Source organism: Cervus elaphus, chromosome 2, assembly GCF_910594005.1.
Source record: "Cervus elaphus chromosome 2, mCerEla1.1, whole genome shotgun sequence".
NCBI classification, from domain to species: domain Eukaryota; kingdom Metazoa; phylum Chordata; class Mammalia; order Artiodactyla; family Cervidae; genus Cervus; species Cervus elaphus.
This window is the reverse complement of record NC_057816.1, coordinates 13,244,313-13,258,992: the sequence shown is the minus strand read 5'-3', so window position 1 is coordinate 13,258,992 and position 14,680 is coordinate 13,244,313. Positions and strand designations below refer to the sequence as shown.

General features: G+C 47.2%; 1 pseudogene; it reads left to right on the top strand.

The window, feature by feature from the left end:
- The first annotated feature begins 288 nt into the window (after positions 1-288).
- LOC122706242 lies at positions 289-5,007 on the top strand (annotated as a pseudogene).
- The last annotated feature ends 9,673 nt before the right edge of the window (positions 5,008-14,680 follow it).

The following is a 14,680-nucleotide window of genomic DNA, read 5'->3' as shown; positions in this document are numbered from 1 at the left end:
AATGAAGGCACCAGGACTTCCCTGGTGGTCCAGGGGTGAAGATTCTACACTTCCAATAAAGGAAAGCAGGGTTCCACTCTTAGTCAAGAAAGTAAAATCCCATATGCCAGTCAGCCCAGAAAAAAATAAAAAATTAAATCAGGCACCAGTCTGAGCAGAGACTGTGAGGTGGGACAGTTGGAAACTGATTTCAGGGGACATGGGACACCCAGAGGGAGACAATGCTCTGGGAATCAGAGGTGGACATGGCAGTCAGATCTGTCCTAACCTCCCTCCCACGCCCCGTAGATGGCCTACATCAGCAACATCAACATTGGAACACCCCCTCAGGAGTTTTGGGTCGTATTCAACACAGGCTCATCTGACTTGTGGGTACTCTGCATCTACTGCCTAAATCTTGAGTGCTGAGAGTGCCAGCCCCCTTGCCCATCTTTTATCTCCCCTCCCATCCCCTTTTTCATCCTTGGCACCTGACCGATTGTGTTCTTTTGTGTCTGCGGATGAACACAGCAGCTTTGCTCCTCACTGGTCCACTACCTTTATATGCGTGGGTCAGCCTTTCGGTGTCAACTACAGTACTTGGTCGATCAAAAGATTTCTTGGCTATGACATTGCTCAGGTAATGTAGAAACCAGATGCTGAGTCAAGGCTGGCCATGGAGTGACCACTGCTTACTAAATAGATGCTGGACCAGCTGGCAGAGCCCATCCTTCTCAAAATTCCCTAGTGATTGGCCATCTGCCTGTCAGGGCCCTGTCCCTGGGGAGACAGTGCCCTGCTGACACACAAACTCCCAGAACACCTAACCCAGAGAGTGGCTGGGAGTGTGGACCTGCTGCTCCTTTGCCTGTGAGCAGCTCAAGGTTCATTTTGCTGGGACAGGGATGGGGGAAAGGGCACCTACTTTTATACTCTCAGAAAGCTCAAGCCTCTTTCATGACAATAACTTGTTTAATTCTGCAACAAATCCATGCAGCATATACAATGATAAGCTCCATGATAGCTAATCATAGCTCCACAGACAATGAAACTGAGGTGCAGAGAGCAAGGGCCTTGCCAAGGTCACATATCTGGTAAGTGGTGGACCTAGGCTGGCCAGTCAGGATTCCAAGTAGGTAAAGGTTATTTGGGGAGAGGATAAAACTGATCTGGGGTCCTTGAAGGGCAGCCAAGGGCTTCAGGTATCCAGGCAGGGAAAGCAGGGACCACAGATGTGGGAGGGGCCTGACAAATGTGTTATCACTAGGGGACCTTTAAGAATCTAATACAAACCTTGGCCGGCTACCCCAAAGTGCCTTAGTATTTTCTGTCCCCCTATCTCTTTTTCTCTCTCTTTCTCTCTCTCTCTCTCTCTCTCACACACACACACACACACACATCCCCAAAGCATGTTTCCCAGACAGAATTTTCTTAAGAATTTCTGTTGGTGACATTGTAGGATTCTGTCTTCCTGGGCAGATGCAGAATTCACAATGCATTGCCTTGATTTCAGTCCAATTCTGTCAATAGATCATAGCGATGCCAAAGAGAAGACTACCCTGCTCGTTACACATTTTGTCCTCAGGTGGGAACTGTTGCATCCCGTCCTGATTCTCGGTTGCTAAACCCATACAGAAGGCATGAAGCCAATCTGACTCATTCAGATGGTGTTTGTCAGAGAGCAGGTTGCTGTTAAAATCCATAGTCCCACACTAATGGGACCCAAATTCCTATCCCAGCTTGGTCTAACCACCTGAGGTCAATGCAGGGCATAGCCAGGCCTCAGTTATTCTCTGCAGTGGTAATGAAAGCTGCACCCCAGCCCAGTCCCAGCCCCACTTCCTAAACCTTTATGAGGGAACACTCTACTGTCCCACAGATCAAGTACCTTGTTGGTGTGACCCAGCCACTCAGCCTAAGCTATGAAGAGTACAGGTTCAAAGATGCATCCTTTGATGGCATCCTGGGCTTGGGCTACCTAAACCTCTCTGTTGGAGGGACCACTCCAATCTTTGACAACCGGAAGAAACAAGGAGTCATTTCTCAGCCTGTCTTTGCCTTCTACATTAGCAGAAAAGTCTGAGCTGATCAAGCCCTCGCTCCAAATCAGATGTATGATGCTTTTAGTTCCATGAAAAATTATAAACCATCTGATCCAGAAGTTTCCTTTATTCTAGCCCAGGGTAACTATGGCACCAGGGCCCCACTCAACACTGCCACTGGTTTTTTATAAGTAAAGTTTTATTGGAACCGTGCTCATGAGCTCCAAGGGATTGGCTTGGTCAGGAAGGAGAAAAGAAGATGAAAAGCAAAAGAAGGTGTCAGGTAACAGGTTGGAGGAAAAAGCAACAGTATTTGTTGATGGATTTGATATGGAAGAAAGGACAGGGATGTTGGGAATATTTCCTTCCTTTCTGACATTTCACCAGGAGACCAGGACCAGCTAAACAATTTGCAGGAGCCAGTGCAAAATGAAACTGGGACATTTTGTTCAACAAGCATTGAAAATTTAAAGACAGGGATGGTAGAGACATGGGGCCCTGTTGAGTATGGGCCACATGGATAGCATAGGCACAGGCCCATGAAGCCAAACCTGGGTGAGCTTGAATCCACACCCATAATGCCCTTGGGCCAGGGCTTTTTGGAAAAATGATAGTCTAGACAAAGAGCAAGCCAGACCCCTCCAGCACAGTGACCTCTGAGGGTATCTCTAAGTACTCAGGTCACTGGAAAGAACCAGATCCTCTTCCACAGTTGGGTGGTCAGAGTCTGGCCAGGCTGCCCAGTTTCAAACCTCTTCTGTGCCACTCATTAGCTGGCGAGTGACCTGGGTCATGTACTGAATCCCCCAGTTCCTCAATTTCCACATCTGTAAAATGGGGACAGCAGTAGTGCCTTTGATGGGTGAATAAGCACAGCTCTCAGACATTGCCTGGCATTACTCTCCTCGAACAAACCCCCTCTTCCTTCTCTTGCCAACTGGGGAGGGGTGGGGGAGAATGGCAGCCTGGTGATGTTTGGTGGGGTGAATGAACACCACCTACCACAAAGGAGATCCTAACTGGTCAGCAGTGTTTTGAACCCATCACTGGCAGATTGCCATGGGCCAGTAAGCCTCCCCCTCTGAGGGTCACCCCAAGTGATGCTTCCACAAGGGCACATGGACACGTGCAGACACACACAAATGCATGCCTACATACCCAGTCACACACACAGACACACACTCCACCCACAAGACACATGTAAAAAGACACATAAACACACACTCACACAAATACCCACACAAACAAACACACAGACACAGATAGAGACTGGCAGACACTCAGACACACATAAAAAGACACATACAAACGCAAGCAGTCAGACCCATAAACACACAGATACACACACCACCCATGGGTTCATAATCGCCCTGGGCTTCCTGAAGAGGTCACTGATCAGGGTCCTAAGAGGTCTGTGCAGCTGGGGGAAGGCTGCCCCCCTGAGTGTGAGGTGGGAGCACACACACTAACCTCTAGTGTGAGGTTAGAGGACCCTACAGTGTGGTGAACAGAGGATCAGGGAGAATTTCACCAGCCTGAACAGAGTTATGATAAGATGACCAACTGCCCAGGGATACCGGAGAAGAAGGGGGTTCTTGGTACACAGAAGAGCCAGTTCAAACACAGAGAAAGTCCTGAACAAACCGGTAATGCTGGTCTCCTGGTTTCCTTAAGGAGAAGCTACCCAGCAATGGAGAGAGGGTAGCTGCAGTCTTGAGACCTGAAGACAGCTCATACAAAGAGATATTTGCACTACCTACAGCCACCTACGTACAGGGGGACACAGTGGATCAGGAGCTGTGACAGAGAGAATCAAGAAGCTGGAATCCAGGAGTGGCCTGAGAACAGGGGCAATATTTGATGGGATTCTGTGTGACACCCTCAGAAGAAAAAGCTGACCTCTCCTTAGGAGTCCCCTGGACTAGCTTGGACATCCCCTGGCCAGGGGCCTCAGTATCTGAGCCGCGTGAGGGGGTGGTGCTGGGAGATACCCTCTCCTGGGGCAGCCTTTGTCTCCATCACCACCACTCTGAGCCCCAGGGAACCTCCATCTTCACTGTGTTTGCTGAACCATTATTGGTCAGACACCAGATACAGGTATCTAGATGTTCTCCATTTTTTCATTGACGGATTCATTCATTCACAAACATACATTGTGCATCTGCTGTGTGCTGGACACTTCAGGATGATACTGATTATGCAACTTGCCTTCACATCTAGTAAGGCGGACACACATGAAACAACTCACACACCCAGTGAGTTACCACATTGGTACATGCTAGACATGAGGAAGATTCGATAGTGAGCAAGCGAGACAGGAGCCTGATCTAGGCTGGGGGTGGGGTGGGGTGGGGACGACTTCCCTGAAAATGTAACAAGTAAATTGAGACCTGAAAGTTGAGGAGAAATTAGCTAGACAAAGGGGGTGGGAGTCTTCTTTGAAGGGCATCCAGCATGTACCCAGGCCCTGAGGCATGAAAGAGCCTGGTGCATTCAAGAACTGAAAAGAAGTCAAGGAAGGTGACTTGAATAGAGCCAAGGAGAACAGAGTCAGGGCAAGAACTGAAGGGCTGTTTAACAGACAGTCAGGGAGGGGACAGTCATGGGAAGACTTCAGGGTGACCCTGCTGCCCGTTCTGTCCATTTTCTCTCAGCATCTCCATGAATGCGATAGTTACTGCTTGTAAACACCGCTGCCAGGCCCTTGTGGACACTGGGACCTCGTCTCTGTGTGGCCCGAGAAGTATGGTCACCAACATCCATAGTCTCATCGGAGCCAGTCTCTTCCAGGATGACAAGGTGAAGGGTCACTCCGGGGCTCTCCTCACAACGATCACCCGGGCCAACCTTTCTCCCTCTTTCTCTAACATCCTTGGTTCCATGTAAAGCCATCATGACTCTGCCTCCTCTCACCTTCACCATCAATGGCATCGACTACCCTGTACCCACTCAAACCTACATCCAGAAGGTGAGGGGCCAACCCTGAGGGCTGGTTCTCAAATCTAAGACTTGCAGGAACCCTTGGGCTACTGCTGGGTGGAGGGGTCCCCCGACAGGCCAGGTCACCCCATTGCAGATGCTGCTGAGTCCCTGTGTCTGGGTCACTGCCTCCCACAAAACCAACCCCTTGAGTATAAAGGGCAGTCTGGATACCCATCATCCTGAAATAAACATAGATATACCAGCCCAATATTGGCCTGGTGAGGGGCACAAGGAGATGAGAACTCTAAGGGCCTCAGCCCTCAAAAAGCTTCAGTTCATCCAGAGCCCTCAGATGCATGAACATGGAAAGTCAGCTCTAGCAATCCCTGAAATACACCAAGTGACAAGAAAGATGGCTGGGGACAGTCCCAGTGTGCTGTGCCACCATAATGATTAGCAGTCTCCCATCCCATCTCAAAAATGTCCAGGTTGTGATGATAAATTAAATGGTTGCCTTAGTCCAGGGCTGCAACTTCCCTTTGCTAAGCCCCAGTTCCCCCTCTGTGAGTTGGGGTACCGATCCCTCTGTGGGGAGGCTGGATGCTAAGGTGAATAAAGGAGCACAGTGGCTGCTCAGCCCCGGCACAGGGTGGAGGCTTCATGTCAGCTCCCTGTGGGAGTTCAGAGCAGGCTGATGGGCTCAGAGAAGGCTGTGAGGAAGAGAGAGAGCTGCAGTAATTCTAACCCCATGGCCTCTTGGAGCCATGAGGAGGCCTTCTTGGGTCCAGCCAAATCTACACTGGATTCTATGCAAATGGAATCTGTACCCCTGTGGGTTGTTCAGAGAAGCGCCCGGGGTAGATTAGGGGGTGATGAGGTGAGGGCTTTAGGCCGAGGGTGGGGACAGGCACCAGGGTAAGTCAGGCAACCTAGCCTGTAGTGGCCAGAGAGTGTGAGGGTCAGTCAGGAAGTATTCTTAGAGGGCTTGGCTGGAAGTCTTTTTTTTTTTTTTTTTTTTCATTTATTTTTATTAGTTGGAGGCTAATTACTTTACAATATTGTAGTGGTTTCTGCCATACATTGACATGAATCAGCCATGGATTTACATGTGTTCCCCATCCTGATCCCCCCTCCCAACTCCCTCCCCATCCCATCTCTCTGGGTCTTCCCAGTGCACCAGCCCTGAGCACTTGTCTCATTGGCTGGTCTTAAAGAAAAGTGTAGAGGGGACAGGGAGAAGTGAAGGCATTCTCTGCAGAGAAAAGACAGAGCTGAGATCAGAAGGCAAGATACAGCAGAGTGTGAGGGGGCCTACAGGCCATTATTGTTCATTTCTTTTCTAAAATATATTAAAATGTAGTTTATTTACAAAGTGAAAAGTGAAATTTGCTCAGTTGTGTCTGACTCTTTGCAACCCCATGGACTATATGGTCCATAGAATTCTCCAGGCCAGAATACTTTAGTGAGTAGCTGTTCCATTCTCCAGGGGATCTCCCCAACCCAGGGATTGAACCCAGGTCTCCTGCATTGCAGGTGGATTCTTTACCAGCTGAGCCACAAGGGAAGCCCAAGAATACTGGAGTGGGTAGCCTATCCCTTCTCCAGCGGATCTTCCTAATCCAGGAATCAAACCCAGGTCTCCTGCATTGCAGGTGGATTCTTTTTTTTTTTTTTTTATTAGTTGGAGGCTAATTACTTCACAACATTTCAGTGGGTTTTGTCATACATTGATATGAATCAGCCATAGATTTACACGTATTCCCCATCCCGATCCCCTCTCCCACCTCCCTCTCCACCCGATTCCTCTGGGTCTTCCCAGTGCACCAGGCCCGAGCACTTGTCTCATGCATCCCACCTGGGCTGGTGATCTGTTTCACCATAGATAGTATACATGCTGCTCTTTTGAAACATCCCACCCTCACCTTCTCCCACAGAGTTCAAAAGTCTGTTCTGTATTTCTGTGTCTCTTTTTCTGTTTTGCATATAGGGTTATCATTACCATCTTTCTAAACTCCATATATATGTGTTAGTATGCTATAATGTTCTTTATGCAGGTGGATTCTTTACCAACTGAGCTACCAGGGAAAAAAATGTTGTGTTAAATTCTGCTGTTCAGGAAAGTGACACAGTTACACACACACTCACGTCTGTGTGTGTGTTTCATATTGTTTTCCATTACAGTTTATCATGGGATATTAGATATAATTTCCTGTATATATAGTAGGACTTTATATATCCTCTATATATTAGTTTGTATCTGATAATCCCAAATACCCAATCCTTCCCTTCCCCAGCTCCATCCGTCATAAGAACCACACTTCTTGGCCCTTCCTGTTCTTGCATGGGCCCCCACTTTCCCATCTGTTCTGAGACACACTTGATTTTTACCAGAGGAGGGAAATTAAAAAAAAAAAACTGAGAAAAAAATTAAAAAGAAACAAAAAACAAAAACAAAACTGAGAACATGCCAACTCTGGATAAGGAGGGAGAGGCAGGTAAGGTTCAGGCTGACTGGTGTGTATTCTGTTTTCCCCAGAATTGGCAGGACTGCTGATACAGCAGATTTCAAGTGAACACAGACCTCATGGATGAGCCAGAGACCTGGATTCTGGGTGATGTCTTCCTGAGGCTGTATTTCTCAGTTTTTGATCAAGAAAATGGCAGGATTGGCCTGGCTCCTTCAGTGTAAATGCTGGGTCTGCCTCAGGAGTCAATCAGCCCACTCTAAATACACACTCACTCACACCAAGGGAATTCCCACCCAGGGATGCTGGTGAACTGTGTTTGGTTCTCTGCAAAGCCCTATTCTCAATAAAGAATAAATGATTTCACTCTCAAAGGTACTAGCACAAATGAGTTTCTCTCTTTGGGTCTGGGAGATGCAGCAAAGCTGGGAAGGATCTAGAATCAGTCAATCTGAACCACACTCAGAGAAGCCCAACTCCAACTGATTTCAAGGAAAGGGGAGACTTATTGGAAAGATACTGGGGATCTGGTACAAAGGAATGAGAGCAGATCCAAAGATATCAGTGACTGGACCCAAGAAATCAGAAGCTATCAGCTCATTATTTCTCTCCTTTCCCCTTTTCCTTCAATCATCTTTGATTCTCTTAGTCTCATGGCTTTCTTCTCTCTTCCCTACTGAAGGATTCTGAAGCTGCCTGCCTCAGGGTTTTATATCTCTAAGGCATCTAACTAGGAAGGAAGGAAGCTAAGAAAACATCAGTTTACCAGGGAGGGCTCTGATTGGTCCAACTCAGATCATCTTTCCAGCCCTGAATCAACCATCCTGGCAGGGGCATGGGCTCCTATGATTGACTTTACTGGTCACGTGGCCCTGGCCCCACAGCAAACATGATTGACAGTTTCTTCCAGAACCACATAACAGAAACTAAGGAGAGGCAGCACCAAGGAAGTGTCAGGAGGATGCTTTAGACCATGAAAAGTTTATGACTGCCCACCCACTCCACCACCTCCTCATTAATGCAGGACTGTTTGCAATAGCTGGGACATGGAAGCAACCTAGATGTCCATTGGCAGACGAATGGATAAGAAAGTTGTGGTACATATACACAATGGACTATTACTCAGCTATTAAAAAGAACACATTTGAGTCCATTCTAATGAGGTGGATGAAACTGGAGCCTATTATAGAGGGTGAAATAAGTCAGAAAGAAAAGTACCAAATACAGTATATTAATGCATATATATGGAATTTAGAAAGATGGTAACGATGACCCTATATGTGAGACAGCAAAAGAGTCACAGATATGAAGAACAGACTTTTGGACTCTGTGGGAGAAGGCAAGGGTGGAGTGATTTGAGAGAACAGTATTGAAATATGTATATTACCATATGTGAAATAGATGACCAGTCCAAGTTCAATGCATGAAGCAGGGCACTCAAAGCCGGTGTACTGAGACAACCCAGAGGGATGGGATGGGATGGGGAGGGAGGTGGGAGTGGGGTTTGGGATGGGGGACACATGTATACCCATGGCTGATTCATGTCAATGTATGGCAAATACCACCAAAATATTGTAAAGTGATTAGCTTCCAATTAAAATAAATTAATTTTAAAAAATATATATTCTATACTTCCCATCTTAGAGGACCTTGGGCAGTGGCCTGCTATAGGTGCTTCTGGGTAAGGTCATTGAAGCTGTGTTGGTTCTCTTTTGTCCCCACATCTCAGTCACCAACACTCTGCTGCTAACACCTGCAGTGTAGTTTCCAGTCTCACTTCCCAACTGTAGGGCCCCCGTGGATCCCTGATTCTTCCCCCTCTTCCAGGCTCCATTGCAGACCTTCCCTTGGCCTCCAATATTGCATGTAACAGGGGATCCAGGGTTTAATGAGCCTTCAGCCTTTCTGAGCTTCCTCCTGGGGCAGAGCTACAAACCAGTTGGTTCCAGCTACCATGGTTTGGCACTTTGGCAGTGGAAGCATCACTTCTTCCCAACTGGAGACCCTAGGCAGAGGCCTAGGATTAGACATTAGGGGTCAGAGTCAGAGGGAGACCCAGATAAGAGAAGATACAGGGAAGAATAAATAAGATGGAAAACACACCCCAACACAATGCATACTATGGGCCTTTTCTCAGGCAAGACAATTGCCAGGGAAAGCCATGTCTCCCTCCATTTCTTGCTCAACTTTTCATTCAGTGCAAATTTACTGAGCACCTACTATGTGCCAGGTGCTATGATGGACCGCAGGAATAGAGGGCTGGTTTAGGAGCCCACCACCAAGTCAAGAAGGCAGATGAAGAAACAATCCACAAAGGAGAGGGCCAGATAGAGAAAACAGCAGAGGTGTGAGTGGCAGGCCAGATGAGTGAAGGGCTTCCTCTTCAGGGAGCCAGAGAGAGGCTGGTGAATAGTGGGAAGTCTTGCCACCCCGCCCTGAAACACGTCCCTAAACCCCACAGTTTTCACACGTGTGCAGATTGGCCATGTGTCCACGGTTACATGTTCTTGGCCCTTTGAGATGGCACTTGATTATGATCAGCTTGAAGGGACTGAACGAGTACTGGCTGTGGAGCTGATAAGGTGGGGAAAGATGAGAACAGAATCTTTTTTTTTTTTTTTTAAACAGTAAATATCATGAAGTGACCTAAATGGAGACTCAAGTGAACAGTTTATCAAACTCATTTTCCAAGTGGTCTTCATGGAACCATAAGTAATGTTCCTGTTGGTGAGAAATGACCAATAAGGTTAAGAATAATAGCTTTGGTTAATTACATATGCTATCTTACTGCCTACCCATGATGCCCGGCAAGGTAGGACCCCCACTGTAGAGGTGAAAAAAGTCTCTTCTGATCTTCTGGCTCCAGCACTGGTGACAGGCAATAGTAGGCCCTTATGAAATTTATGGTGAATAAATTAATAGATGAATGAGGAGATGATTCCACGAGAATACACTGTTGCATCCGCATCGGGAGACACAAGCTGTCAGAAGAATCTGCAAACATGAATAAGCAAGGATGTAGTCCTCAGAGTCTCTTACAAAAAGGAAAATCTGGGACATCCCAAGGCTCATTCAACTTAAAGTGTCCATAGACAGGCCAACATGCAGCCAACTGCCTTAAAAATGCATTTAATGTTATCAGAAATCCTTCCAGTAGGACATGGAGAGAAAAGAACAGAATACAAAACAGCATGATCCCAGGCATGCAGAGCACATGGAAGACAGTGCAGTGTCTTTGCCAGGCATGTACACACTGGAGCAGTTCTGCTTGGGTTAAAATCAAAGGACAGGAGTCAGAAGGTTGGGGGCAGGTGACAGCAAGGCCACCATAGGAGCCTCTGCAGATGCGCGAGGCCTGAGACAGGGTGGGGAGGGCTAGGATGTGGGGAGACAGTGACACAGCATGCACACACAGATAGAGAGACAATAACTCTTCTTTTAGGGGGTGGTCGGTGATACTGCCTACTCTAAGGAGATCAGACTACATGGAAAGTAGGAAAGGAATAGGTGCTAATCTGTGTTCCCTCCCCCTGAAGGAGAAACTGTATCACTGTTTCCTCACTTGGGATCCAGTGGAAGATAATGAGGCCCACAGGCGACTATACTACCCGCAGTGGGTGGAGGCCTGACCAGTGCCCTTGGTTACCACTCCCCAAGAGGAGACTGCAGAATGTTCTAGTGGGAAGGAGATGCTGGCAAGGGTTCAGCTCAGGGCAGCCCTCCAGATTTGACCTCCATGGTGGAAAAAGCAAGCTATTGACAACTCTTGCTCAATGAGGATCTATCCTGGGACTGTTCTGCTGAAAAACTACTTTCCACTGATATCAGATCCTGTAAAAAGTGAACCCGGGGGGAAAAGCAAAAGTAAAGACTGAAAGCAAAAGGCAGCACATTCTAAGTATGAGGTTGCTCAGATCAGAGTAAGGTATGAAGCCCTAGAGTTGGCTGGTGGTGCCTCTCCTGCCTTGCTTCTGCATAAACAATTAGTGCCAGCTCTCCCCGCTGGGAGCAGAGCAGAAACACAGAATTTGGGGACTGAGGCCTTGGGTTTGCACTTTGGATCCTAAGGTCTTTAGCTGTGTGACCTTGATCATGTCCCTTAATCTCAGTTTCCTCATCTGGAAAATGGGTACCATGATGATAATCCCACTTTGGGTATCATGTGTGTGACTGGGATGAGCAAGCAGCCATGAGAGGGATTTGCAAGCTTCTCAGTCTGAATAAATCTTAATTATTCTGTCTCCTGGTGGCAATCTGATGATTACAGGCAAATCCTGACTTCCCCAGCACTCAATATTGAGTGAGGAAAATGACTGCTCTTTCTGAACCATAACACAGAACTCTGACTGAGCCAATGCTTCTGTTTTCCTGGCTCCAATTACTCCCTTCCTCAGCTTTACCAGCCAACCTTTCCTTGCCAACTCTTTCAAGCCTGAAAACACACTATGAAGAGAGTTGTAAAGGCCTTTGGTTTCTTCTCAGGTTTCCACATCTTCCTAGGGTAGCACAAGAAGCTGTTACTATGAGAACTTGCACAGTTCAATCTCTGCTTGTTATATGGAACTGGCCCCATTCTGCCCCTCATTTCGAAAACACCTGCAGTTGCCTTAGAAACCTTTTCAAAGCCTGCTGCTTAATGAGGATATGTGTGCTGAGCTGATGTAACTTTTAAACAGAGCACAGCCAAAGCACAGTCCTTAGCATGCTGGCCATAGCTGCGAACCGTTACCCACCACCACCACCATCTCCTTCACCACATAACCAGGTAATGGTTACCAGGGGACTATTAGTGGTCCTGTTCAGCCATTGGTTGGAGCCACACAGGCCCCTTTCCACAAGCATCCCACTGTCAGTGAGCCCATTCAGTAAAAGGTCCAGGGAGTGGTGGTCCTCAGTCAGACAGTGAGGTAGTAGGGGGATCCCGGCCTTCTCTCTGGGGACCTCCAGGCCACATGCCCTCAGGCCAGCAGGTAAGCTAGGGGGACCAGAGAACAGGCTGGGGGCTGTGTCCTGCAAGGCTCCGGAGCCCTCACCAAAGACAACCACAGGGCTTGGCCCAGGCCTTGAGGCAGTGGAGAACCTGTTCCCCGTCACCGCCTCTGGGAATTAATGGCAACAGCAGTCTGCACAGAGAGCAGTCTGTGGGACCTGGTCCCTGTCATTTGGGCTGCCTGAGAAGCCTGAGGGTCAAGTGGGTCTGGGACGCTGACCTAGAGGGGACTGCCAACTGAGATTTGCCTCTTCAGCCACAATCTTGATCTTGGAGCGGGATCATTGTGCTTTGAGACCTCGCCTTTTCTTGTTAGAATAGAGAACAACATTTGCTTGGAGGGGATTTACAGAAACAATGGGAACACCATTACCTGACCATGACCTAACCTCTAAGAACAAAGGATCTAACACCGAGACTTTTGCAACAGCTAAACATGCCCCTCCCTCACTTTTCCCAGAAAAGGGGTTTGCTGATAGAGTTCAGGGAACTGGGAGTGTTTCAGACATTAGCCACCCATCTTCTTGCTGGGCCCTGTAATAACCCTCTGCCAGCCACGTCTGACCCTACAAACCTTTGGGTCCTGCAGATACAGGGTCCTGTGCAACAATCTGGCTGCAGATAAAGAGAAACCAGGCCAGAGCCTCTTCAAATGTACTCATGACTCAGGCAGGAATCTACAGAAGCCATCACCACACAGTGAGAGTAGGCAGAGCTGTATTAGTGCTGCAGTGAACTCTGGACTCTTTCCCTCATAGTACAGAATATCCACCAGGAGCTAGGCTCTCCAGCAGCTGCCCACCTTGTTTTAGCTGACTCACCCTCTTGGGCTCTCTTCCACTTTCCCAGTAATCTCCAGAGAACACAGTCAATCAGAACTCTTACACCCTGCTGAAAACTGGGAGGGGAGTTTACAGGAGAATGGATATATGTATATGTATGACAGAGTCCCTTAGCAGTCCAACTGAAGCTATCACACATGGTTAATTGGCTATGCTTATGTGCTCAGTTGCTCAGTCCAGTCTGACTCTTTGCGAGCCCATGGACTGTAGCCCACCAGGCTCTTCTGACCAAGTAAGAACACTGGAGTGGGTTGCCATACCCTCCTCCAGGGGATCTTCCCAAACCAGGGATTGAACCCAGGTCACATTGCAGGCAGATTCTTTTTTTTTTTGGGGGGGGGGAGGTTAAGGAAAGTGTCTTTATTTATTTATTATTTATTTAAATTAATTAATTAATTTATTTTACTTTACAACATTGTATTAGTTTTGACATACATTGACTTGAATCCGCCATGGGTGTACATGTGTTCCCCATCCTGAACCCCCCTCCCACCACCCTCCCCATCCCAGCCCTCTGGGTCATCACAGTACACCAGACCCGAGTATCCTGTATCATGCATTGAACCTGGACTGATGATTCATTTCACATATGATAATTTACATGTTTCAATGCCATTCTCCCATATCATCCTGCCCTTGCCCTCTCCCAGAGTCCAAAAGACTGTTCAATACATTGGTGTCTCTTTTGCTATCTCGCATACAGGGTTATTGTTACCATCTTTCTAAATTCCATATATATGCATTAGTATACTGTATTGGTGTTTTTCTTTCTGGCTTACTTCACTCTGTATAATAGGCTCCAGTTTCATCCACCTCATTAGAACTGATTCAAATGTATTCTTTTTAATGGCCGAGTAATATTCCATTGTGTATATGTACCACAGCTTTCTTATCCATTCATCTGCTGATGGACATCTAGGTTGATTCCATGTCCTGGCTATTATAAACAGTGCTGCGATGAACATTGAGGTACACGTGTCTCTTTCAGTTCTGGTTTCCTCAGTGTGTGCCCAGCAGCGGGATTGCTGGGTCATATGGCAGTTCTATTTCCAGTTTGTTAAAGAATCTCCACACTGTTCTCCATACTGGCTGTACCAGTTTGTATTCCCACCAACAGTGTAAGAGGGTTCCCTTTTCTCCACACCCTCTCCAGCATTTATTGCTTGTAGACTTTTGGATAGCAGCCATTCTGACTGGTGTGAAATGGTATCTCATTGTGGTTTTGATTTGCATTTATCTGATAATGAGTGATGTTGAGCATCTTTTCATGTGTTTGTTAGCCATCTGTATGTCTTCTTTGGAGAAATGTCTGTTTAGTTCTTTGGCCCACTTTTTGGTAGGGTCTTTTATTTTTCTGGAATTGAGCTGCAAGAGTTGCTTGTATATTTTTGAGATTAATTCTTTCTCCATTGCTTTGTGTGCTATTGTTTTCTCCCATTC